At 36.6% G+C, this 25,876-nt stretch overlaps 1 pseudogene; it reads left to right on the top strand.

Annotated features, from left to right (window-relative positions):
- Positions 1-3,941: 3,941 nt before the first annotated feature.
- LOC101683772 lies at positions 3,942-4,951 on the top strand (annotated as a pseudogene).
- The last annotated feature ends 20,925 nt before the right edge of the window (positions 4,952-25,876 follow it).

The following is a 25,876-nucleotide window of genomic DNA, read 5'->3' on the forward strand; positions in this document are numbered from 1 at the left end:
AGACATTTCTGCAAAGAAGCCATCCAGTTGGCCAACAGACACAAGAAAAAGTGTTCCGCATCACTTGGCATCAAAGAAATACAAATCAAAACCACAATGAGACACCACCTCACACCAGTCAGTATGACTAAAATTAACAAGGCAGGAAATGACAGACACTGGCAAGGATGTGGAGAAAGGAGAACCCTCCTACACTGTTGGTGGGAATTCAAGCCGGTGCAACCACTCTGGAAAACAGCATGGATGTTCCTCAAAAAGTTGAAAATAGAGCTACCCTATGATGCTGCAATTGCACTACTGGGTATTTACGCTAAATATACAAATGTAGTGATCCGAAGGGGCATGTGCACCTGAATGTTTATAGAAGCAATGTCCACAATAGCCAAACTATGGAAAGAACCAGGATATCCATCAACAGATGAATGGATAAATAAGAAGTGATATATGTATACAATGGAATACTATGCAACCATCAAAAGAAATGAAATCTTGCCATTTGCGATGACGTGGATGCAACTGCCGGATACTGTTATGCTTAGCGAAATAAGCCAATAAGAGAAAGACAATTATCATATGATCCACTGAGATGAGGAAGTTGAGAGGCAATGTTTGGGTTTGTGGGGTAGGAAAAGAATAAATGAAACAAGATGAGATCAGGAGGGAGACAAACCATAATAGACTCTTAATCTCACAAAACAAACTGAGGGTTTGCAGAGGGAGGGGGTAGGGAGAGGGTGGTGCAGTTATGCATATTGGGGAAGGTATGTGCTATGAAGTGTGAACCTGGCAATTCACAGACCTGTACCCTTGGGGCTAATAATACATTATATGTTAAACAAACAAAAAAGAAAAACTATAAAAAATAAAATAACTTTAAAAATTTAAAAAAGAAGAAAAAGAACGATATCTTAGTTGTCAAATTCATTTTACATTTAAAAAGAAAAATGGTTAATCACAAAATCCCCTAACTCAGTGAATTTTTTATTTTCAAATATTGTGGCCAGAACAACCTGGGGTCCCTGTTAATTGTGCAAGTTCCTGGTTCTACCACAGACCTAATTTAAAATCTCTTGAGATAGAACCTGGAATCCACATTTTTGATAAATTTCCCAGATGATTCCTGTTCATACAACTATCTGGAAACCAGTATTCTAATTGATTATAGAGCTTAGAGAAAGCACTTTAAATTTCTAAGAAAGGATCAGGAATGAAAGTATAATAGACAAGAAAAGGAAGTAGTGAATAGATCACAAATGTTCACTCTCATAATCATTAGATCTGTATCTTCAAAATCTTGAACACATACTATACACACACATACGCAGAGAATATTGTTTTATTAGGGTTCTTAATAAATGCTACTAAATATTTTTTTAAATCAGAATACGAAATGAAGTATGTAATAAAATGCCTTTATATAATTTGAAAATATGTACACATCACACATACTTATACAAGGATAGATATATCCTTTGATAAGTAGTCTTTCCTTATTTTATTGATGATTAGAGCTCAGTTTTCAGCCTCTTTGTTGCTCAGTGGGTCCATATAATAGGATCGGACCAAAAGTTTGTTAATGGAATGGTATGTGAAAGTTGAAGGAGGTCTTTTTCAGGATTGGAAATGTTAGTCTATTTCCTGGTGGCAAAAATACTGATATGTTGCCTGGAATGCTAACATGATGGTGGGGCTCAAATAGGCAAATTTTAAACTTTTGAAAGTGGCTTAATAATAAGATAGAAGAAGAATTATAATAATCATTGAGTATTGTACTAGCCTGAAACCATCTATATTAGGTGAAGAAAAAAATGTCTTCAGGGTTATGTTAGTTTTTCATGTTAATCACATATAAACCAACTTTGTCTCTATATTTAGAGAGAGGGGGTAAGGAGAGTTTAAAATCCAAGAAGTAAAATATCAAAGGTTTAAGGCTTAAAGATTTAAGTAAATAGCAAACTTTAGTTCTTTGCAAAAATCAACAAAGCTGACAAACATTTAGCTAGACTAACCAAAAGAAGAGGAAAGAAGATTCAAATTGCTAAACTCAACAATAAGAAAAAGGACATCACCATCAACTCACACAGGGGAAATAGTGTAGAGGAAACAATGAACAAATGTATGACTACAAATTAGATAATCTATATGAAATGGTATTCTTTTCATAAGATTTTATTTATTTATTTGAGAGAGAGAGAGTGAGAGAGAGCACAGTAGGGTGAAGACCAGAGGGTGAGAGAGGAGCAGACACCTGCTGAGCAGGAAGCCTAATGCAGGACAGAATACTGGGACTTCAGAATCATGACCTGAGCTGAAGGTAGCTGCCTAACCAACTGAGCCACCCAGGTGCCCTGATGAAATGGTATTTTTAAAAAGATTCAAACTACCAGAAATGACTCAAGTAGAATTAAAAACCTCAATAGAACTATAAAACAAATTAATAAACTTAATTGTTAATTAAAAGAGTAGCCCAGAACCCAGCTTCACTGGTGAATTCCACCAAATGTATAAAGAATAATGAACAGAATTCCTTTACAAACACTTCCAAAAAATAAAAGTGGAGGGAATATTTCCCAATTCATTCTATGAGAACAGTATAATCCTAATACCAAAGCCAGGCAAAGACATCAGTTATTTATATATATATATATATATTTTTTTTTTTTTTTTTTTCTTGAGGAATGTTCACACTGTTCTCCAAAGAGGCTGCACCAACTTGCATTCCCACCAACAGTGGAAGAGGGTTCCCCTTTCTCCACATCCTCTCCAACACATGTTGTTTCCTGTTTTGTTAATTTTGGCCATTCTAACTGGTGTAAGGTGATATCTCAATGTGGTTTTAATTTGAATCTCCCTGAGGGCTAATGATAATGAACATTTTTTCATGTGTCTGATAGCCATTTGTATGTCTTGATTGGAGAAGTGTCTGTTCATATCTTCTGCCCATTTTTTGATATGTTTTCCTGTTTCATGTGTGTTGAGTTTGAGAAGGTGTCGTGAAAAGAAGGGCCATCTGTACCCCAATGTTTATAGCAGCAATGGCCATGGTCGCCAAACTATGGAAAGAACCAAGATGCCCTTCAACGGACGAATGGATAAGGAAGATGTGGTCCATATACACTATGGAGTATTATGCCTCCATCAGAAAGGATGAATACCCAACTTTTGTAGCAACATGGACGGGACTGGAAGAGATTATGCTGAGTGAAATAAGTCAAGCAGAGAGAGTCAATTATCATATGGTTTCACTTATTTGTGGAGCATAACAAATATCATGGAGGACAAGGGGTGTTAGAGAGGAGAAGGGAGTTGGGGGAAATTGGAAGGGGAGGTGAATCATGAGAGACTATGGACTCTGAAAAACAATCTGAAGGGTTTGAAGTGGTGGGTGTGTGGCAGGTTGTTGTACCAGGTGGTGGGTATTATAGAGGGCACGCATTGCATGGAGCACTGGGTGTGGTGAAAAAAATAACGAATACTGTTTTTCTGAAAATAAATAAATTAATTTAATTTAAAAAAGAAAAAAGTATATATATATATATATATATATATAAAATAAAGAACACTACAGATAATATCTTGCACAGAAACACTGAAATGCTCAAGAAAATAGTAGTGAACCAAATCCAGCAACACTAAAAAAAAAAAAAAAAAAAAAATACGACCAATTAGGATTTACCTATAAAGAACTCCTCAAACTTAACATACACAAAATAGATAATCACGTCAAAAAATGGGCAGAAGACATGATCAGACACTTCTCCAAAGAAGACATATAAATGACTAACAAGCACATGAAAAAATGTTCATTATCATTAGCCATCAGGGAGATTCAAATCAAAACCACATTGAGGGTGTCAGAGCTGCTGCCTCCAAGTCGGGATCCAGTCTCCCAGCACTGCTGCCAGCGCCCTCCCTCCCCACGTGCACTCCCAACTCCTTTTGGTTCTAAGTCCAAAATGGCAACTCTCAAAGATCAGCTGATTCAGAATCTTCTTAAGGAAGAACATGTCCCCCAAAATAAGATTATAGGGGTTGGGTTGGGGTTGGTGCTATTGGCATGACTTGTGCCATCAGTATCTTAATGACTTGGCAGATGAATTTGCTCTTGTTGATGTCACAGAAGACAAACTGAAGGGAGAGATGATGGATCTCCAGCACAGAAGCCTTTTCCTTAGAACACCAAAAATTGTCTCTGGCAAAGACTATAATGTGACTGCAAACTCCAAGCTGGTTATTATCACAGCTGGGGCACATCAGCAAGAGGGAGAAAGCTGTCTTAATTTGGTCCAGCATAACAGGAACATCTTTAAGTTCATCATTCTTAATGTCATCAAATACAGTCCAAATTGCAAGTTGCTTGTTGTTTCCAATCAAGTGGATATCTTGACCTATGTGGCTTGGAAGATAAGTGGCTTTCCCAAAAACCTTGTTAATTGGAAGTCGTTGCAATCTGCATTCAGCCCGGTTCCGTTACCTAATGGGGGAAAGGCTGGGCGTTCACCCGTTAAGCTGTCATGGGTGGCTCCTCGGGGAGCATGGAGACTCCAGTGTGCCTATATGGAGTGGAGTAAACATTGCTGGTGTCTCTCTGAAGAATCTGCACCTGGACTTAGGCACTGATGCAGATAAGGAACAGTGGAAAGAGGTTCATAAACAGGTGGTTGAGAGTGCCTATGAGGTGATCAAACTGAAAGGCTACACTTCCTGGGCCATTGGACTGTCTGTGGCAGATTTGGCAGAAAGTATAATGAAGAATCTTAGACGGGTGCATCCAATTTCCACCATGATTAATGGTCTGTATGGAATAAAAGATGATGTCTTCCCTAATGTTCCTTGCATCTTGGGACAGAATGAAATTTCAGATGTTGTGAAGGTGACTATAACTCCTGAGGAAGGAGTCCATTTGAAGAAGAGCGCAGATACACTCTGGGGGATCCCAAAGGACCTGCAGTTTATTTATTTATTTATTTATTTATTTTTAAAGATTTTATTTATTTATTTGATAGAGAGAAATCACAAGTAGACGGAGAGGCAGACAGAGAGAGAGAGGGGAAGCAGGCTCCCCACTGAGCAGAGAGCCCGATGCGGGACTCGACCCCAGGACCCTGAGATCATGACCCGAGCCGAAGGCAGTGGCTTAACCCACTGAGCCACCCAGGTGCCCCAGGACCTGCAGTTTAAAAGTTTTCTAATGTACCACTTCACTGTCTAGACTACGACAGGGTTGTAGTTGGAGGTTTTGTACATTGTCCTTATTATCTGAATTGTTATTTAAATAATATCAAAATAGCCTAAGGAAAAAACATCGGTTTCTTAAATTTCTAAATACGAATGGTTCAGTAAACCCTGCAGCTATACCCTAATGCCGGATGATACCTGCCTTTGTAGTCCTAAATGGGTTCATCTAAGAGGCACCACTGCCAATACTGCATATGCAGCAGGTGCTCTTCAAACCAGGTGCGTATTTCATGTGTGTTCTATGACTTCTGGTTCCTTCACCCAACACGCCTAGTCCATCTTTTCCAGTCAGTCACATCCTGGGCTCCAATGTATCAATTCATTATTGCATGTATCGTGCGTAACTGTTCCAAAGGATCTTACTTCGTGTACCATGTATGTCTGAATATAGTGTACATTGCCATATAATGTAAAAAGACCATACAACCAAGTGTTGTACCAACTAAAATACCAAATAAAATTGGAACAGTGACTTTTTTTTGAAAAAAAAAAAAAAAAACATTGAGGTACCACCTTATACCAGTTAGTATGGCCAAAATCATCAAAACAGTAAACAACAAGTGTTGGAGAGGATGTGGAGAAAGGGGGACCATCTAATTCTGTTAGTGGGAATGCAAGTTGTTGCAGCCACTTTGGAAAACAGTGTGGAGATTCCTTAGGAAATTAAAAACAGAGCTTCCCTATGACCCTACAATTGCACTGCTAGGTATTTACCCCAAGGATACAGATGTAGTGAAAAAAAGGGCCATCTGTACCACAGTGTTCATAGCAGCAATGGCCACAGTTGCCAAACTGTGGAAAGAACCAAGATGTCCTTCAACGGAAGAATGGTTAAAGAAGATATGGTCCATATACGCAATGGAGTATTATGCCTCCATCAGAAAGGATGAATATCCAACTTTTGTATCAACATGGACGGGAATAGAGGAGATTATATTGACTGAAATAAGTCAAGCAGAGGGAATCAATTGTCATATGGTTTCACTTTCTTGTGGAGAATAAGGAATAGCACAGAGTACTTTGGGAGATGGAGAGAAGTGAGTTGGGGGAAATTGGAGGTGGATACAAATCACGAGAGACTGTGGACTCTGATACACAAACTGAGGGTTTTGGAGGGGAGGAGGTTGGGGCGTTGGGTGAGGTGTTGTTGTTGGATATTAAGGAAGGCACGTATTGCATGGAGCACTGAGTGTGGAGCATAAAAAATAAATTTTGGATCACTGAAAAAATAAAATTAAATTAAATTTTAAAAAAGACATAGGATGTCAGAATGGATAAAAATAAAAGACCCATCTGTTTTCTGCCTATGGGAGACTCATTTTAGACCTAAAGACATTTTCAGCTTTGAAGTCAGGGGATATGTAAATATTTATTATGTAATTGGACATCAAAATAAGCCATAATAGCATTACGTATATAAGACAAACTAGATATTAAACCAAAGATTCTAAGAAGAGATGAAGAAGAGCACTATATCATAATAAAGGGGACTATCCAACAATAATACTTAACTATTTTAAATATTTATGCCCCCAATTTGGGAGAACCAAAATATATAAAACAATATAATACTAAACATAAAGTAATTCATTGATAATAATACAGTAATAGTAGTGGACTTTAATAATCCAGTAACGTCAGTGGACAGATCTTCTTAGCAGAAAATCAATAAGGAAACAAAGGATTTGAATGATGCACTGGACCCAATGGGCTTAAGAGATACGTTAGAACATTTTATCCTAAAGAGGAAAACACACATTCCTTTCACAAGTGCCCGGGGTATTCTCCAGAATAGATCAAATACTATATCACAAATCAGTTCTCAGCAAGTACAAAAGAGTGAGATCATACTATGTATATTTTCTGACCACATTGCTATGAAACTTGAGGTCAACAAGAAAAAATATGGAAAAACACAAATACATGGATGTTAGAGAACATGTTATTAAACAATGAATGGGGAACCAGGAAATTAAAGAATAAATTAAAAAATACATGAAAACATTGAAAATGAAAATATGGGGTTCAAAACCTCTGCAAAGAAGCCAGAGAGGTCCGAAGGGCAAAATATATTGCAATATAGCCCTACCTCAAGAAGCAAGAAATCCTCAAATAAACAACCTAAAGGAGCTAGAAAAAGAACAACAAAGCCTAAAGACAGTAGAAGGGAAATAATAAAGATTAGAATAGAAATAAATGATATAGAAATTAAAGAAAAAAGAGAACTAATCAATGAAACCAGGAGCTGCTTCATTGAAAAACTAAATAAAATTTACAGACTCCTAGACAGACTTATCAAAAATAAAGGAGAAAGGACCCAAATAAATAAAATCACAAATGAGAAAGGAGAAACAGCAATCCCTGCAGAATACAATGATAAGATAATATTATGAGAAATTATATCCCAACAAATTGGACAATCTGGAAGAAATGGATAAAATCCTTGGAGCATATAAAATACCAACACTAAAATGGGAAGGCATTGAAAACTTGAATAGACTGAAAAAAAGCAAAGAAATTGAATTAGTAATCAAAAATCTCCCAACAAACAAAAGTCCAGCTCCAGATTACTTCACAGGGGAATTCTACCAAACATTTTTTTTTCTTTTCTGCCAAACATTTAAATAAAAGTTAATGCCTATTCTTCTCAAATTATCCCAAAAAAATATATATGTAAGGAAACTTCCAAATTCATTCTATGAAGTCATCACCACCTGATATCAAAACCAGGTAAAGACTCCACTATAAAAGATAATTACAGACCATTATCCCTGATGAACATGGATGCAAAAATTCTTGACAAAATATTAGAAAATCAAATCCAACAGTACATTAAAAGAATCCTTCATCATGATCAAGTAGGACTTACTCCTGGACTGCAAAGTTGGTTCAATATTGACAAATCAAACATTATTCACCACATTAATAAAAGAATAAGAAACAGATGATCCTTTCAATAGATAAAAAAACAGTTAACAAAATTCAATGTATATTAATGATAAATACTCTCAACAAAATAGGATTAGAGGGAACATAACTCAACATAATAAAGACCATATAGGAAAAACCCACAGCTAATATCATTCTCCATGGTGAAAAACTGATAACTTTTCCTTGAGGTTGGTAACAAGACAGGGATGTTCACTCTTGCCAATGTTATTTAGCAAAGTATTGGAAGTCCTAACCTCAGCAATTAGATAACAAAAAGAAACAAAAGACATTCAAATTGGCAAGGAAGAAGAAACATTTTCACTATTTGCAGGCTACATGATACTCCGTTTAGAAAACACAATAGAATCCATCAAAAAATTGTCAGAACTGATACAAAAATTCAGTAATAGTCACAGGATACAAAATCAAGTACAGAATTCTATTGTATTTCTATACACCAATAATGAACAAATAGAAAGTGAAATCAAGGAATCAATCCCAGTTACAACCTGTATCAAAAACAGTAAAAGACTCAGGAATAAACCTAACTAAAGAGGTAAAAGATCTATACTCTGAAAACTATAGAACACTTATGAAAGAAATTGAAAAGGACACAAATAAATGGAAAAACGTCTCATGCCCACGGATTGAAAGAAGAAACAGTGTTAAAATGTCTAAACTACCCAAAGTTACATTTAATACATTTAATACAAACTCTATCAAAAATACCACCAACATTTTTCACAGAGCTAGAACAAACAACCCTAAAGTTTGTATGGAACCAAAAAAGAACCTGAAGAGCCAAAGAAATCTTAAAAAAAAAAAAAAAAAAAAAAAAAAAGATGTATGCATCAGAATTCCAGACTTCAAGCTATTTTACAAAGCGGTAGTCATCAAGCAGTGTGGTCTTAGCACAAAAATAGACCCATAAATCAATAAACAAAATAGAAAACCAGGAAATGAACCCACAACTACATGGTGAATTAATTTTAGACAAAGCAGGAAAGAATATTCAGTGGAAAAAAGACAGTCTTTTCAAGAAATGACATTGGGAAAACTGGACAAAACAATGCTAAAGAAATCCTTGGACCACATTTTTTTTTTTTTACAGCATACAGAAAAATAAATTCAAAATGAATGAAAGACCTCAATGTGAGACAGGAAGCAATCAAAATCTTAGAGGAAAACATAGACAGTAACTTCTTTGACATCAGCCTTTGCTAATTCTTTCTAGATATGCCTCATAAGGCAAGGGAAACAAAAGCAAAAATAAATTTTGGGATTTCATCAAAATAAGAAGCTTCTACAGAGTGAAGGAAGCAATCAACAAAGCTAAATTCAACCTAGAGAATGGGAGAAGATGTTTGCAAATGACCTATCTGATAAAGGGTGAGTATTCAAAATACAGAAAGAATTTATAAAACTCAATGCCCCCCCAAACCTAAATCAAACAGTTAATAAATAAGCACAAGATATGAATAGACATTTTTCTAAAGACACAGATGTTTCAGTCCTGGTAGGTGATAGGTTTCCAGGAAAGCATCTGTTTCTTCCAGGTTGATTAATTGATTGAAATATAGTTATTGACAATGATTTATCATAATTGTTTCTATTTCCTTGGTGTTGATCATGATCTCTCCCCTTTCATTCATATTTTATTAATTTGGGTCCTTTCTCTTTTCTTCTGGATAAGTTTGGTCAGTGGTTTATCAATATCATTTTTTTTTTCAAAGAACCTGCTTCTCGTTTCATTGATCTGCTCTAGTAAATTTCTGGTTTCTATTTCATTGATCATTGCTCTAATATTAATTATTTCTCTTCTTGTGCATGACTTGGGCTCTGATGTTTTTTTCTCCAGTTTTTTGAGGTATAAAGTTAGCTGGTGAATTTGGGACTTTCAATTTTTTTGAAGGAGGCTTGGATGGTTATGTTTTTCCACATTAGGACTGCCTTTGCAGTATTCCATTGGTTTTGGACCAATGTGTTTTTATTCTCATTGGTTTTTATGAATTATTTAAGTTCTTTAATGTCCTTATTGACCCAAACATTCTTCAGGAGGATGGTCTTTAGCTTCCAAGTGTTTTAATCTCTTCCAAAATTTTCCTGTGACTGAGTTTCAGTTTCAAAGCATTTTGATCTAAAAATATGCAGGGGAAAATTTCAATCTTTCGGTATCAGTTGAATTGTGACCAAGCATATGGTCTGTTTTAGAGAAAGTTCCATGTACACTTGGGAAGAATGAGTATTCTGTTGTTTTAAGGTGGAATGTTCTGTGTATATCAGTGAGGTCCATCTGGTCAAGTGTGTCATTCAAAGCTCTTGTTTCTTTGTTGATTTTCTGCTTAGATGATCTGTCTGTTGCTGAGAGTGGAGTGTTGAAGTCTCCTACTATTAATGTATTGTTATCAATATGCCTCTTTATTTTGGTTAACAGTTTGTTTATGTAGTTGGCTGCTCCCATGTAGGGGCATACATATTTACAATTCTTAGATCTTCTTGTTGGATAGACCCTTTTAGAATGATATAGAGTCCTTATGTAACTCTAACTGCAGTATTTAGCTTATAATCTAATTTGTCTGATATGAGAACTGTTACCTCAATGTTCTTTTGAGGTCTGTTGACATGAAAGATGGTTTTCCATCCCTTCACATTCAGTCTGAATGTATCTGTAAGTTGAAAATGAGTATCCTGTAGACAACATATGGATAGGTCCTGTCTTTTTATCTAATCTGCAACCCTATGCCTTTTCATGGAAGCATTTAGGCCATATATATTGAGAGTGATTATTGAAAGATATGATTTTGTTGTTATCATGTTGCCTGTGAAGTCCTTGTTTCTATACATTATCTCTGTAAATTTCTGTTCTGTATCACTCTTGGGGTCTTTCTTCTTTGACAAAACCTTCCTTAATCTTTCTTGCAGGGCTGACTTAGTAGTCACTTATTCTTCAGCTTCTGGTAGTCGTGGATGCTCTTTATTTCTCCAACCATTCTGAATGACAGCCTTGCCAGATAAAGTAGTCTTGGCTGCATGTTCTTCTCATTTAGTACCCTGAATATGGCTTTTCAACCCTTTCTGGCTTTTCGGGTATCTGTGGACAGCTTTGACATTATTCTGATGCTCCTTCCTCTGTATGTAAGTAATCTCTTCCCCCAACTGACCTTAAGATAGTTTCCATTGTTCTAAGATTTGTTCTAATATTACATGCTAGGACATTGGTCTGTTTTCCTTGAACTTGAGAGGAGTTCTTTCTGCCTCTAGGACAAGAATCCTAAAATTTGTATGGAACCAAAAAATACACCAAATCACAAAAAAAAAAAAATGCTGAAAAAGAAAAACAAATCTGAGAGCATCACATTGCCTGATTTCAAGCTATATTACAAAGCTGTGATCACCAAGACAGCATGGTACTGGCACAAAAACAGAAACATAGACCAATGGAACAGAGTAGAGAGCCCAGATCTGGATCCTTGAAGGTACAGTCATATAATCTTGGACAAATCGGGAAAAGAATATCCAATGGGAAAAAGACAGTGTTCAATAAATGGTGTTGGGAAAATTGGACAGCGATATACAGAAGAATGAAGCTCCACCACTCTCTTTCACCATACACAAAGATAACCTCAAAATGGATGAAAGACCTCATGTGAGAGAGGAATCCACAAAATCCTGGAGGAGAACATAGGCAGTAACCTCTTCAACACTGGCCACAGCAACTTCTTTCAAGACAGTCTCCAAAGGCAAGAGAAAAAAAAAATCACACACACACAAAAAAAAGCAGTGTGTTCTTAGCACAAAAATAGACCCATAAATCAATAAACAAAATAGAAAACCCAGAAATGAACCCACAACTCCATGGTGAATTAATTTTAGACAAAGCAGGAAATAATATTCAGTGGAAAAAAAACAGCCTTTTCAAGAAATGACATTGGGAAAACTTTTCACAAAGGAAGGGAAAAATGAAGGGGGGGGGGGAGTTAGAGGGGGAGATGAACCATGAATGACTATAGACTCCAGGAAACAAACTGAGGGTTTTAGAAGGGAGGGCAGTGGTGGGTATTAAGGAGGGCACATATTTCATGGAGCACTGGGTGTTATATGCGAACGATGAATCGTGGAACACTACATCAAAAAGTAATGATGTACTGCATGGTGACAAACAGGACATAATAAAATAAATAAATATATCATCATCAGGTGTTAAAAAAAAAGAAAACATACAGATGGCTAACAGACATATGAAAAGATACTCAGCATCACTCCTCATCAGGGAAATACAAATTAAAAATACACTGATCTATCACCTCACACCTGTCAGAATGGCTAAAATTAACAACCCAGGAAACAACAGATATTTGCAAGAATGTGGAGAAAAGGGAACGGTCCTACACTGTTGGTGGCAATGCAAACTATGTAGCCACTCTGGAAAACAGTATGAAGATTCCTCAAAATTTAAGAATAGAATTAACTTATGTTTTTGCCTTTGCACTAGTAGGTATTTACCCAAAGGATACAAATAGTGATTTGAAGACATACATGCACCCAATGTTTCTAGCAGCATCATTGAAAATAGCCAAATTATGGAAAGAGCCCTAGCATCCCTCAACTGATGATTGGATAAAGAAGGGATAGCATATATATATATATATATATATATATATATATATCCACAATGGAATATTCTTCAGTTGTAAAAAGAATTAAATCTTCCCATTGCAATGACGTGGACGGAACTAGAGAATATTATGTAAGAGAAAGGCAAAGACCATATGATTTTACTCATATGTGGAATTGAAGAAACAAAACAAGTGAACATAGGGGGAATAAGAGTGGCAAACCAAGAATCAGAACCTTAACTATAGAGAACAAACATGGTTATTGGAGGGGTGGTGGGTGGGGTGGGTTAAATAGGTGATGGGTATTAAGAAGTGCACTTGTGATGAGCACCACGTGTTGTATGTAAGTGATGAATCACTAAATTCTACACCCTAAACTAACATTATGCTGTATGTTAAATAACTGGAATTTAAATGAAAAAATTTTGAAGAGACCTATTTGCACACCTAAGTCATAAGGCTATTTCAACTTTAGAACAAATACAACCTTTCAACTGCCCTAACAAAGCTTAAAACATGCTTCAAAGTAAAACATGCTTAGCACACTAAGCTAATTAATTACCTAGTGAACAAAATTCAGTATGCTCAAAATTAAGAATGGAATAGCTGATAAATATCTAGAAGAGAAGATATTTATTTTAATAACCAGAGAGCTGTTCAATTTCCAATCAATGTCCTTAAACTTTATCAGTATTGAAGAAATTGTTTAATCAGGCTCAGTTTGGCCATGGAATCTTTATAATTTTAATAATTCCCCAGTGAAAATAAAATATGGTAGTCTTACTATACAGAGAACCTACGGTTATTTTTGGTTAATGACTCCTAAAACAATGGCAACTCAAAATGTAGACATGCATGCTCCTCCACTAAGAATTAATGAAACCAGAAGTTGGTGCTCAAAAAATATTTCCAAGGACATTTTGAAAATTTCAGGGCACTTTGAACCATGATAATATTCTAGATAATTTCTATCATGGCATTGCACAAAATGTGTCAAAACAATTTGTAATTCTGATGGGTTGAGACAGACCATTCTTTTTTTTTTTAAGATTTTACTTATTTATTTGACAGACAGAGATCACAAGTAGGCAGAGAGACAGTCAGAGAGAGAGAGGGGAGGAAGCAGGCTCCCTGCAGAGCAGAGACCCTGATGCAGAGCTCAATCCCAGGATCCTGGGATCATGACCTAAGCCAAAGGCAGAGGCTTTAACCCACTGAGCCACCCAGGCACCCCTGAGACAGACCATTCTTAGTAGTTTTGTTAACTTTAGAAAGCCCTATTTGAATATATGGAAAAATAGGAAGCCTACATCTTTCTACTTTGAGGAAGCTGAAACTACAAAATTATATACACAATGCTATCAGAGATTAAAAAAATATTGTAAAGTAGTTTCATAATAATAATTGTCTTTCACACAACATTTCACAGGATATGGAATAACTATCAATCACTAGCATCTACAAATCTATCTGATAATTTTTGATGCTCAGTTACAATGGAACCTTTATCCAACACTTAAAAAGAATAAGGTATCTTAGTGAGAAATCCTTTTTTTATCAACCCTGCTTCAAATATTTGAAGAAGGAAAAGAGAAATCTTCAAGTGGTAAAGGATTTACTTTCTTCATAGGGCCTACTTCATTTGTGATTTCCATATTTCCTGCAAGAGTTTAATTAAGCCTTATTGTTTTGACTTTCACCTCTTTTTAAAAAATGTATTTATTCATTTATTCATTTCTAGTAATCTCTGCACTCAACGTGGGGCTCCAACTCATAATAATAAGATCAAGAGTTTCATGCTTTGCCAACTGAGCCAGCCACACACCACCTTGATTTTTTAGTTTCAGTTAACCTTTTCCTAGTGTGAACTCACAGAACCTAGCTTCACTGGGTTTAAAAATAAAAATAAAATAAAGACTTTAATTATTTATTTTGACAGAGAGATGGAGAACATATAAGTGAGGAGATGGATAGAGGAAGAAGCAGAGAGAAATTCTTAAGCAACTCCCTGCTGAGTATGGACACCCCCTTCCAACCTGAGGCTCCATCTGATGACCCTGAGATCATGACCTGAGCTGAAATCAAGTCTGATGTTCAACTGACTGAGCCACCCAGGAGCCCTGGTTTCACAGTTTTAACAAGAAAGTTTCTACATGTCAATTTTCAAATAATTTAAATGAAAATGTTATAGGTATCAAATTACAGCTCAAAGAAATGAGCACCGAACTGACTTCCATTGGAGTAGGGAATTTAAATTTAATTTGGCTAAAATGATCCCTCTCTCTCTCTGTTATTTAGATATTTGTATGTGTTTAGTGTTTTGATTCTAGAGTGCACAAAATATGGTGCATTCAAAACTACAATGCTGCTGGTCTAAAATATCATTAGAAAGTTAATTTTATTTGTGAAAATATGGACTTATTTCAGCATGACATTTACTCATAGACTGCTGCATATCAGTAAAATAAGATATTGCATTTTCTATAAGTAGATTATTATTGGTACACATGAGCTTTCTTCTTTTTTTGGAAATGTTAGTCTTTCACCACACAGCTGTACTTCATAAGTGAGAAAAATATTGACATGGTCATTCACAAGTTGGAATCCTTCAAAGGCCATTAATTTTATATTGGGAATGTAAAATAAGGGACACCTGGGTGGCTTGGTCATTAAGCGTCTGCCTTTGGCTCAGGTCATGATCCCAGCGTCCTGGTATTGAGCCCCACATCGGACCCCTGCTTGGTGGGAAGCCTGATTCTCCCTCTCCCACTCCCGCTTCTTGTATCCCTCTCTCACTGTCTCTTTCTCTCTGTCAGATAAACAAATAAAATTTAAAAATAAGAAATGTAAAATAAATAATTTGATCACCTAACAGGATCAAATGCATATAATCACATGGGTCTGAATTCTGACATGAAATTCTGAATCTTTTTATTTTTTTTCCTTTTTACTGATGTCTTGAGATTCTATTTTTAAAATGGTATTTGACTTCATATATACCTTTCCATGCTTTAGTAACATTGTTCAAATTGATCAGAAATGTCATTTATATTGCTGAAACATTCTGTAAGCTATAAGCAAAAACCATGGTAATTAAGTCATACTTTATGTGATCAATATCTCAGAACAGTTTTAATGCAGAATAGGTATGAATAAGGTCAAGTGAAACACCTTCTCTAGGTAACCTTTTTTTTTTTTTTTTCATTTTCCCATGCCAGTATTAAAAGTGGCACAAAGTGATATTTAATTGTCTTAAAACTTTCACACTTATGCAATCTGAGATTCTAGAGAACTTTTACTTATATCTTGACCCCATTTAAGAAAGTATTCTTCTCCTTGGAGCTGTAGGGATAGATTGGCATCATCAGAATCCAAACATAATAAAAACTAAAGAATAGTCTGTCAGCAAAATTACAAGGAATCATTGTATATGGGTTATTTTTCCTCTGGTATGAATATATTGATACATACTATCTTCTATGATACCAGGATTTAACAACTTTAAGACTAATATAATAAGAAAGTAAGCCATTTATGGACAATAAATACAATTAGTAGGTACAAGTTTGAAAACTATAAGAGGATAACATATACACTTATTTTTATTTCATATTCTGAAGTGTTACAACTTTATCCTCAGCACGTCCTAAAACCCCAGGGAAAATTTACAACAGCATACTATGAATATTCAAGAATAAAAGAAATGTGTTGGCTCAAAGACATGATACCTTACATAAAGCATTTCCTCAAAATAACAAATGAAAGGACTGATTTTGTCAGTTGATACGGTGATTGGAATGCCAAACAATTTTTTTTAAATTGTGCTAGGTTAGTCGCCGTACAGTACATCATTAGTTATTGATGTAATGTTCCAAGATTCATTGTTTATGTATAACACCCAGAGCTCCATGCAATGCAAGCCTTCCTTTTCTTTTTTATTAAGATTTAATTTTTTTATTAGTCAAAGAGAGACAGAGAGAGACCACAAGTAGGGGGAGCAGCAGACACAGCGAGAAGCAGGCCCCCCCACAGAACAAGGAAGCTGATTCTGGACTTGATCCCAAGACCCTGGGATCATGACCTGAGCCAAAGGCAGACACTTAACCAATAGAGCCACCCAAGCATCCCAAGTGCCCTCGTTAATACTCATCACTGGGCCAACCCCTGACCCCACACACCTCACTTCTAAAATCCTGTTTGTTCCTCAGAGTCTGAAGTCTCTCATGGTTCATCTCCCCCTCCAATTTCTCCCTCTCATTTTCCCTTCCTTCTCTTAATGTCCTCCATGCTATTCCTTATGTTCCAAAAGTAAGTGAATCCATATGATAATTGATCTTCTCTGCTTGACTTATTTCAGTCATCAAAATCTCCTCCAGTCCCATCCATGTTAATGAAAAAGTTGGGTATCCATCCTTTCTGATGGCTGAATAATATTCCATTGTATATATGGACTACATCATTGTCCATTTGTCTGTTGAAAGGCATCTCTGCTCTTTCCACAGTTTAGCTGTTGTGGACATTGCTGTTCTGAACATTGGGGTGCATGTGCCCCTTCATTTCATTTCATCTGTACCTTTGGGGTAAATAGCAGGTAGTGCAATTGCAGGGCCATAGGGGAGCTATCTTTTTTATTTTTTTGAGAATCCTCCACACTCCTTTCCAAAGTAGATGCACCAACTTGCATTACCACCAACAGTGTAAGAGAGTTTTCCTTTCTCCACATCCTCTCCAACATTTGTTGTTTCTTGCCTTGTCAATTTTTTCCATTCTGTCTGGTGTAGGGTGGTGTCTCAGTGTGGTTTTGATTTGAATTTCCCTGATGGTTAATGATGATGAACAGTTTTTCATGTGACTGTTAGCCATGTGTATGTCTTCACTGGGGAAGTGTCTGTTCCTGTCTTTTGCCCATTTTTTTGACTTGATTATTTGTGTTTTTGGGTGTTGAGTTTGAGCAGTTCTTTATAGATCTTGGATATCAGCCCTTTGTCTGTAGTATCATTTGCAAGTAACTTCTCCCATTCCATGGGTTGCCTCTTCGTTTTGTTGATGTTTCCTGCAGAATTTTTTGATCTTGATGAAGTCCCAAAAGTTCATTTTTGCTTTTTTTTCCTCTTGCCTTTGGAGACTGTCTTGAAAGAAGTTGCTGTGGCCAGTGTTGAAGAGGTTACTGCCTATGTTCTCCTCCAGGATTTTGTGGATTCCTCTCTCACATGAGGTCTTTCATCAATTTTGAGGTTATCTTTGTGTATGGTGAATGAGAGTGGTGGAGCTTCATTCTTCTGTATATCACTGTCCAATTTTCCCAACACCATTTATTGAACACTGTCTTTTTCCCATTGGATATTCTTTTCCCGATTTGTCCAAGATTATATGACTGTACCTTCAAGGGTCCAGATCTGGGATCTCTACTCTGTTCCATTGGTCTATGTTTCTGTTTTTGTGCCAGTACCATGCTGTCTTGGTGATCACAGCTTTGTAATATAGCTTGAAATTAGGCAATGTGATGCTCTCAGATTTGTTTTTCTTTTTCAACATTTCCTTAGCAATTCGGGGTCTTTTCTTGGTCCATATAAATTTTAGGATTGTTTGTTCCAGCACTTTGAAAAATAGATTTGATTAGAATAGCACTGAAAGTATAGATTTCTCTGGGCAGCATAGACATTTTAACAATGCTTATTCTTCTGATCCATGAACATGGAATATTTTTCATTTTTGTTTCTTCTTCAGTTTCTTTCATGAGTGTTCTTTAGTTCCTAGAGTATAGATCATTTACTTCTTTGCTTAGGTTAATTCCAAGCTACCTTATCATTTTTGGTGCTACTGTAAATGGAATACATTCTTTAATTTCTCTTTCCAGAGTTTCCTTTTTGGTGTATAAGAAAGAAATGGGTTTTTCTGTGCATTGATTTAATATATTGCTACATTTCTGAAATGCTGTATGGATTCTAGTAATTTATGGGTAGAGATTTTTGGATTTTCCATGTAAAGTATCGTGTCATCTGAGAAGAGAGAGAGTTAGACTTCTTGGCCGATTTAAATATATTTCTTTTTGTTGTTGTTGTTGACTGTTGCTGGTCTTCTATTAGTATGTTGAATAATAGTGGCAAGAGTGGACATCCCTGTCACTTTCCTGATCTTAAGGGAAAGGATGTCGGGATTTCTCCATTGAGGATGATATTTGCTGTGGGTTTTTCATAGATGGATTTTATGAAATTAAGGAATATTCCCTCACTCCCTATATTCTAAGTAGTTTTAATTAGGGAAGGATGCTGTATTTTGTTAAATGCTTTTTCTGCATCAATTGAGAGGACCATATATTTCTTTTCTCATCTGTTATTAATTTGTTCTATCATTGATTGGCAAATATTGAACCACTCTCGCATCTCAAGGATAAATCCTACCTGGTCATGGTGGATAACCTTTTTTTTTTTTTTTAAGATTTTATTTATTTAACAGAGAGAGGGAGATCACAAGTAGGCAGAGAGAGAGGGGGAAGCAGGCTCCCCACAGAGCAGAAAGCCCGATGCAGGGCTCGATCCCAGAACCCTGGGATTATGACCTGAGCCAAAGGCAGAGGCTTAACACACTGAGCCATCCATGTGCCCCGTGGATAAACTTTTAAACAAACTGTTGAATCCTGTTACCAAGGATCTTCTTGAGAATCTCGGCATCTATATACATCAGGGATATTGGTCTGAAATTCTCCTTTTTGGTGAGGTCTTTGCCTGGTTTGGGGATCAAGGTAATGCTAGTCTCATAGAAAGAGACTGGAAATTTTCCCTCTATTTCTGTTTTTTGAAACAGCTCCAGTAGAATAGTATTAATTCTTCTTTGAAGGTTTGATATAATTCCCCAGGGAATCCATCAGGTCCTGGGCTCTTGTTTTTTGGGAGGTTTTTGATCACTGCTTCAATATTGTTACTAGATATTGGTCTCTTCAGGATGTCAATTTCTCCCTGTTTCAGTCTTGGAAGTTTATAGTCTCCAGGAAGGCATCCATTTCTTCTAGGTTACTTAATTTATTGGCATATAGCTGTTGATAATAATTTCTGATGATTATTTCTATTTCCCTATTGTTAGTCATGATCTCCCCTTTTCAGTCATAGTTGTATTAATTTGGGTCTTTTCTCTTTTCTTTTGAATAAGTCTGGTCAGTAGTTTATCAATCTTATTAATTCTTTGAAAGAACCAGCTTCTAGTTTCATTAATGTGTTCTGCTGTATTTCTGGTTTCTAATTCATTGATCTCTGCCCTAATCTTCCTTCCTTGTGTGTGGGTTAGGTTTAATTTGTTGTTGAATCTCCAGATCTTTAAGGTGTAAAGACAGTTTGTGAATTCAGGATTTTTTTTTTTTTTTTTCCTGAGGGAGACTTGGATGGCTATGTATTTCCCCCTTAGTACCACCTTTGCTGTATCCCATAGGTTTTGGACTGAAGTGTCTTCATTCTCATTGGTTTCCATGAATTGTTTAAGTACTTCATTGATTTCCTGATTGACCCAAACATTCTTCAGCAGGATGGTCTTTAGCTTCTAACTGTTTAAATTTCTTCTAAACTTCTTCTTTTAATTGAGTTCCAGTTCCATACCATTGTGATCTGAGAATATGCAGGGAATAATCTCAATCTTTTTGTATAGGTTGAGACCTGCTCTGTGACCCAGTATTTGGTCTATTCTAGGGAAAGTTCCATGTACACTCGAGAAGAATGTGTATTCTGTTGTTTTAGGGTGGAATGCTCTGTATATATCTATGAGGTCTGTCTGGTCCTGTGTGTCATTCAAAGCTCTTGTTTATTTGTTCATTTTCTGATTAGATGATCCTACTATTGCTGAGAGCGAAATGTTAATATCCCCTACAATTAACATATTATATCAATATGTCTTCATTTCCATTAACAGTTGTCTTATGTAGTTGGCTTCTCTTATGCTGGAGACATAGATATTTTAATTCTTAGGTATTCTTGGAAGGATAAAGGATAGACCCTTTAAGAATGGTATGGAGTCTTTCTGTATCTCTGACTACAGTCTTTAGCTTAAAATCTAGTTTGTCTGGCCCTGGGCTTTTGTTTGTTTGGAGATTTTTAATGACTGTTTCAATCTCCTTACTGGTTATGGGTCTGTTCAGGCTTTCTATTTCTTCCTGGGTCAGTTGTGGTAGTTTATATGTTTCTAGGAATGCATCCATTTCTTCCAGATTGTCAAATTTATTGGCGTAGAGTTGCTCATAGAATGTTCTTATAATAGTTTGTATTTCTTTGGTGTTAGTTGTGATCTCTCCTCTTTCATTCATGATTTTATTTATTTGGGTCCTTTCTCTTTTCTTTTTGATAAGTTGGGCCAGGGGTTTATCAATTTTATTAATTCTTTCAAAGAACCAGCTCCTAGTTTTGTTGATTTGTCCATCAACAGATGAATGGATCAAGAAGATGTGGTATATATACACAATGGAATACTATGCAACCATCAAAAGAAATGAAATCTTGCCATTTGCGACAACATGGATGGAACTAGAGGGTATCATGCTTAGCGAAATAAGTCAAGCAGAGAAAGACAACTATCATATGATCTCCCTGATATGAGGAAGTGGTGATGCAACATGGGGGCTTAAGTGGGTATGAGAAGAATCAATGAAACAAGATGGGATTGGGAGGGAGACAAACCATAAGTGACTCTTAATCTCACAAAACAAACTGAGGGTTGCTGGGGGGAGGGGGTTTGGGAGAAGGGGGTGGGATTATGGACATTGGGGAGGGTATGTGCTTTGGTGAGTGCTGTGAAGTGTGTAAACCTGGTGATTCACAGACATGTACCCCTGGGGATAAAAATATATGTTTATAAAAAATAAAAAATTAAAAAAAAATCTAGTTTGTCAGATATAAGGATTGCTAACCCAGCTTTCTTTTGTGGTCCACTGTTTAGATGTATCTTTATGTTCAATGTGAGTCTCTTGTAGATAGCATATGGACGGGTTCTGTCTTTTTATCCAGTCTGCAACCCTGTACTATTTTATGGGAACATTTAGGCTGTACATATTGAGAATGGTTATTGAAAGATATATTTTTATTGTCATCATTCTGCCTGTGAGGTCCTTGTTCCTACAGATTGTCTCTGTAAATCTATGGTTCAAATAAAATGTTCTATATCCCTCTCAGAGTCTTTATTCTTTTATAGAACCCCCCATAGTATTTCTTGTGGGACTGGCATAGTGATCACATATTCTTTCAGTTTTGGGTAGTCTTAGAAGCCCTTTATCTCTCCATCCATCCTAAATGACAGCCTTGCCACATAAAATATTCTTGACCAATGTTCCTCTCATTTAGTACCTGGAATATACCTTGTCAGCCCTTTCTGACTTGCCAGGTTTCTGTGTACAGGTCTGAAGTTATTATGATGATCCCCCTCTGTACATAATGAAGCTCTTCCCCCTCCCTGCCCTTAAGATGTTTTCCCTGGTTTTAAGATTTGCAAGTTTAGTCTGCCCTCTTTGACCTTGAGGGGTGCCCTCTCTGCCTCTAAGACATGAACTCTTGTTTCATTCCCCAGATTAGGGAAATTCTAAGTTAGGATTTGCTCAGCTATATGTTGTAGTTCCCTGTCTCTCTCTCCAACCCCTCAGGGATCCAATAATTCTAATTTTAGAACATTTCATGGCATCACTTATTTCTCTAATTCTGTTTTCTTGGATTCTAAGCTGTTTGCTCCAGGCCTCCTCCTGATCCTTCTTTTCTATTAGTTTATCTTCTATATCACTAATTCATTCTTCTGCCTCATTTACCCTAGCTATTAGAGTATCTAGATTAGATCAGAACTCATTGATAGCATTTTTAAGTTCCGCCAAATCAGTTCTCACTTCTGTCCTTAGAGAGTCTACGTTACCTTAATGGTTTTTCTTCAACCTAGCTATTGTCTGCATGACTGTTACCCTGAATTCTATTTCTGACATGCTGCTTATGTCCATATCCATTCGTTTCTTGGCAGAGGTCACAATCTCTGAATTTTTCCTGTGTTGGTGTGTCTCCCTTCTAGTCATTCTGGTGAGAGGTGGTTGAGGGAATGTACAGAGTCCAAACTATTGACCATAACCCAAAGAAAATGTACCTGTTTTATAGGGACCTTAAAGTTTTTGGTCTCTTGTTCTTTCAGTCTGTCTTCTGGAGGTGGGACCTGCCATGTTGTTACTCATGCAAACCTGCTTAGGCAGAATTGCCCTGCCCCCCCGTGGGGGGCATGGGCTTAGTGAAAACCAGTCTGGGGGGCTTTTGTTATCTGGCAGCATTCTCTGGCAGCATTCCCTGGTGGTTTTCTGTGTCTCTTCTGAGAGAGCAGAAGTGACCATACCTAATTCTCTGTCTCAGAACAGAGTAAATGCAGTCTATTCTCCAGAAAGCCCTCCAGGTCACACTGTTGTTTTTGTTTTTGTTTTGTCTGTGCTACTAAAAACCACAACATTCTGGGTTGTGGGCTCCACAGCAGCACTCCCAGCCCTCACTTTCAGGTCCAAGCTTGTCTCTGTCCTTTGTGCTTCTAAAACCACCAGCCACTCCCAATTCACATGTGCACCCCCGCAGCTTCAGGTTTCAGTCTGGGGCCTGCCCTAAAGTACTTTTTCCATGGCTACGTCTGCGAGTCTCTGGGACATTTTTTTTTACATTCCTGTGTTATTTGACCTTTCTGGTGCCAGTGCTTATGGCATATCCCCCCCTCCTTCCATATATCTTCTGATATTTGCTCGCAGAATTGTGGGTCCCTGCTTCATAATGTAAAACCAGTCACTGGAGATACTCTGTTGGTATAGATCCTGATATATCTTTTTACAACTCAGGCTGATTTCATGGGTGTCATCTACCAGTGGTCTGGTAGATATCCAATTCAATTCAGAGGACCTGTTGAAATAGAGCCCCTTATTCCTCCACCATGTTGGCTCCCTTCCCTCTACACAATTCTTTTTTTTTTTTTTAAGATTTTATTTATTTATTTGACAGACAGAGATCACAAGCAGGCAGAGAGGCAGGCAGAGAGAGAGGAAGGGAAGCAGGCTCCCCACTGAGCAGAGAGCCCAATATGGGGCTTGATCCCAGGACCCTGGGATCATGACCTGAACCAAAGACAGAGGCTTTAACCCACTGAGCCACCCAGGTGCCCCCCTCTACACAATTCTTTATAACCATTTATGTTTTGGCATTTAAGAAAGGGTGTTCAAATATTTAAAAATAAGAGTGAAACTTCCAATACATGAAATATTTTTTTTAATTTTTTTTAATTTTTCAGCGTAACAGTATTCATTATTTTTGCATCACACCCAGTTTGAGTACTGCTTCTCTTCAATAACTGAATTTAAAACTGGAAACTAAATAACAAAATGAGGAATGGCTAAGGATTGCCACTGGAATAAGATGAAGTAAATGTTGAAGAAAAGAATGAGTTATGTCAACGTACTGAGCCATGATGTCTCAGAGAGCCTATACTAAAAATCATGTAGTCAAGTTTCCAGAAGAAAAAAAAAAATCAACCTAATCTTTCTGTCTCACCCCTGTATGGTCAAAGCCATTTTGAAAATGACAAGGAAGGACTGTGGAATATGAATCACTGTCAGAGACTTGTGGCAATAATATTATGGGTCAAGCTAGACACTCAAAATGCTTCCTATCAAAATAGCACAGTGGCTATATGTTGTCCAATAAAAATTAGAATCTGGAGTTGAGGTTATGAAAGCACTGCAGATTGATAAACAATCCATCTTGTTCTTTGAATTTCCCAAAGTAAAGCAGAGTAGGTCTCAAAGAGCATAGGAAACCCTGGTATTTAGGAGCAATGGTTGGGTTGGGGGTGGGGGATGAAACAGAAGTGGTAGAATCAAAAAATAAGTCAGATACTTTATCACAATGTCAGTATGAGGATAAGTAGAAAAAAATATTTTACATTTCTAGTCTTGCCATCACCAACAACAGTAATTCTCACAGTCCCCCAAATTTGTGTTAAAGCTTTAAAGCAATATGCTAAATCATTTCACAAGTTTTCTTCAAACTCTAAGAGTGACAATAAAACAGAGCATTTCCTTACACAGTTTGGGTAAAGATATCTAGCAATCCCATATCTATTAAGAATTTATAAAGAAACCATAGTGCTAGAATATTTCTGTGAGTTTGGAGAATTCATTTAATGAATGTATATACTGTAAAATTGGGATAATAAAGTTTAGCAGGTTTTTTTTGTTGTTGTTGTTGTTGCTTTTTGCCTTGAAAATTTAGTGTCAGGTTATGAGTGAAGTGATTCTGTTTTTTTCCTACCAAATGACAAGATAGCATGTTAACTCTCTGTTAAGATTGTCTCTTCCACAAACTCTGTTAGGATTAATTTCTGTTAGATTTGGTTATGTTGCTGCTCATAATAATTATACAAATCAATAAGGAATCCTGAGTTGTTGGACTCAAGAGCAAGCAACATACCCATTTTCTACCCTAGATAGACTTACCTCATCTTTTGCTGAATCCATTCTGCACTGAGAACAGTACTAACAATGCACAAAGGAATGACATCTGATTTTTGTCCTTCAATTTGTGCACATTTTTTTATTCAAAGGTAGTGCTCAGGATTTGGTGCTCAAGATATGTCAAACTGTCTGAATTATTTTCCTCTAAGTTTTTCCTATGGAGGAGACTGCTTTGTCTAAAAAGCTCTCTTTGATGTCAACATAACAAACACTTTGTTTTAAAAGATTTTATTTATTTATTTGACAGACAGAGAGAAATCACAAGTAGGCAGAGAGGCAGGCAGAGAGAGAGGGAGAAGTAGGCTCCCCCACTGAGCAGAGAGACTGATGTGGGGCTTGATCCCAGGACCCTGAGATCATGACCTGAGCCGAAGGCAGAGGCTTAACCCACTGAGCAACCCAGGGGTCCCTCAATGTAACACTTTTAATGTATGCAGTAACTGTTTTTGCTTTCTTTGCTTTTGACCAAAAATACCATGTTTGTTATTTGTAGTTTTCACATAATTTTGTATATTCTTGGAAGATTATTCTATACACATTTCTTTGCATTTTATCTTGCTTAGATAAACTTATTAGCTCATATCGATTTCTGAATATATATTTA

This window comes from Mustela putorius, unplaced genomic scaffold (assembly GCF_011764305.1).
Source record: "Mustela putorius furo isolate JIRA1106 unplaced genomic scaffold, ASM1176430v1.1 tig00003838_pilon_pilon_pilon, whole genome shotgun sequence".
NCBI lineage: Eukaryota > Metazoa > Chordata > Mammalia > Carnivora > Mustelidae > Mustela > Mustela putorius.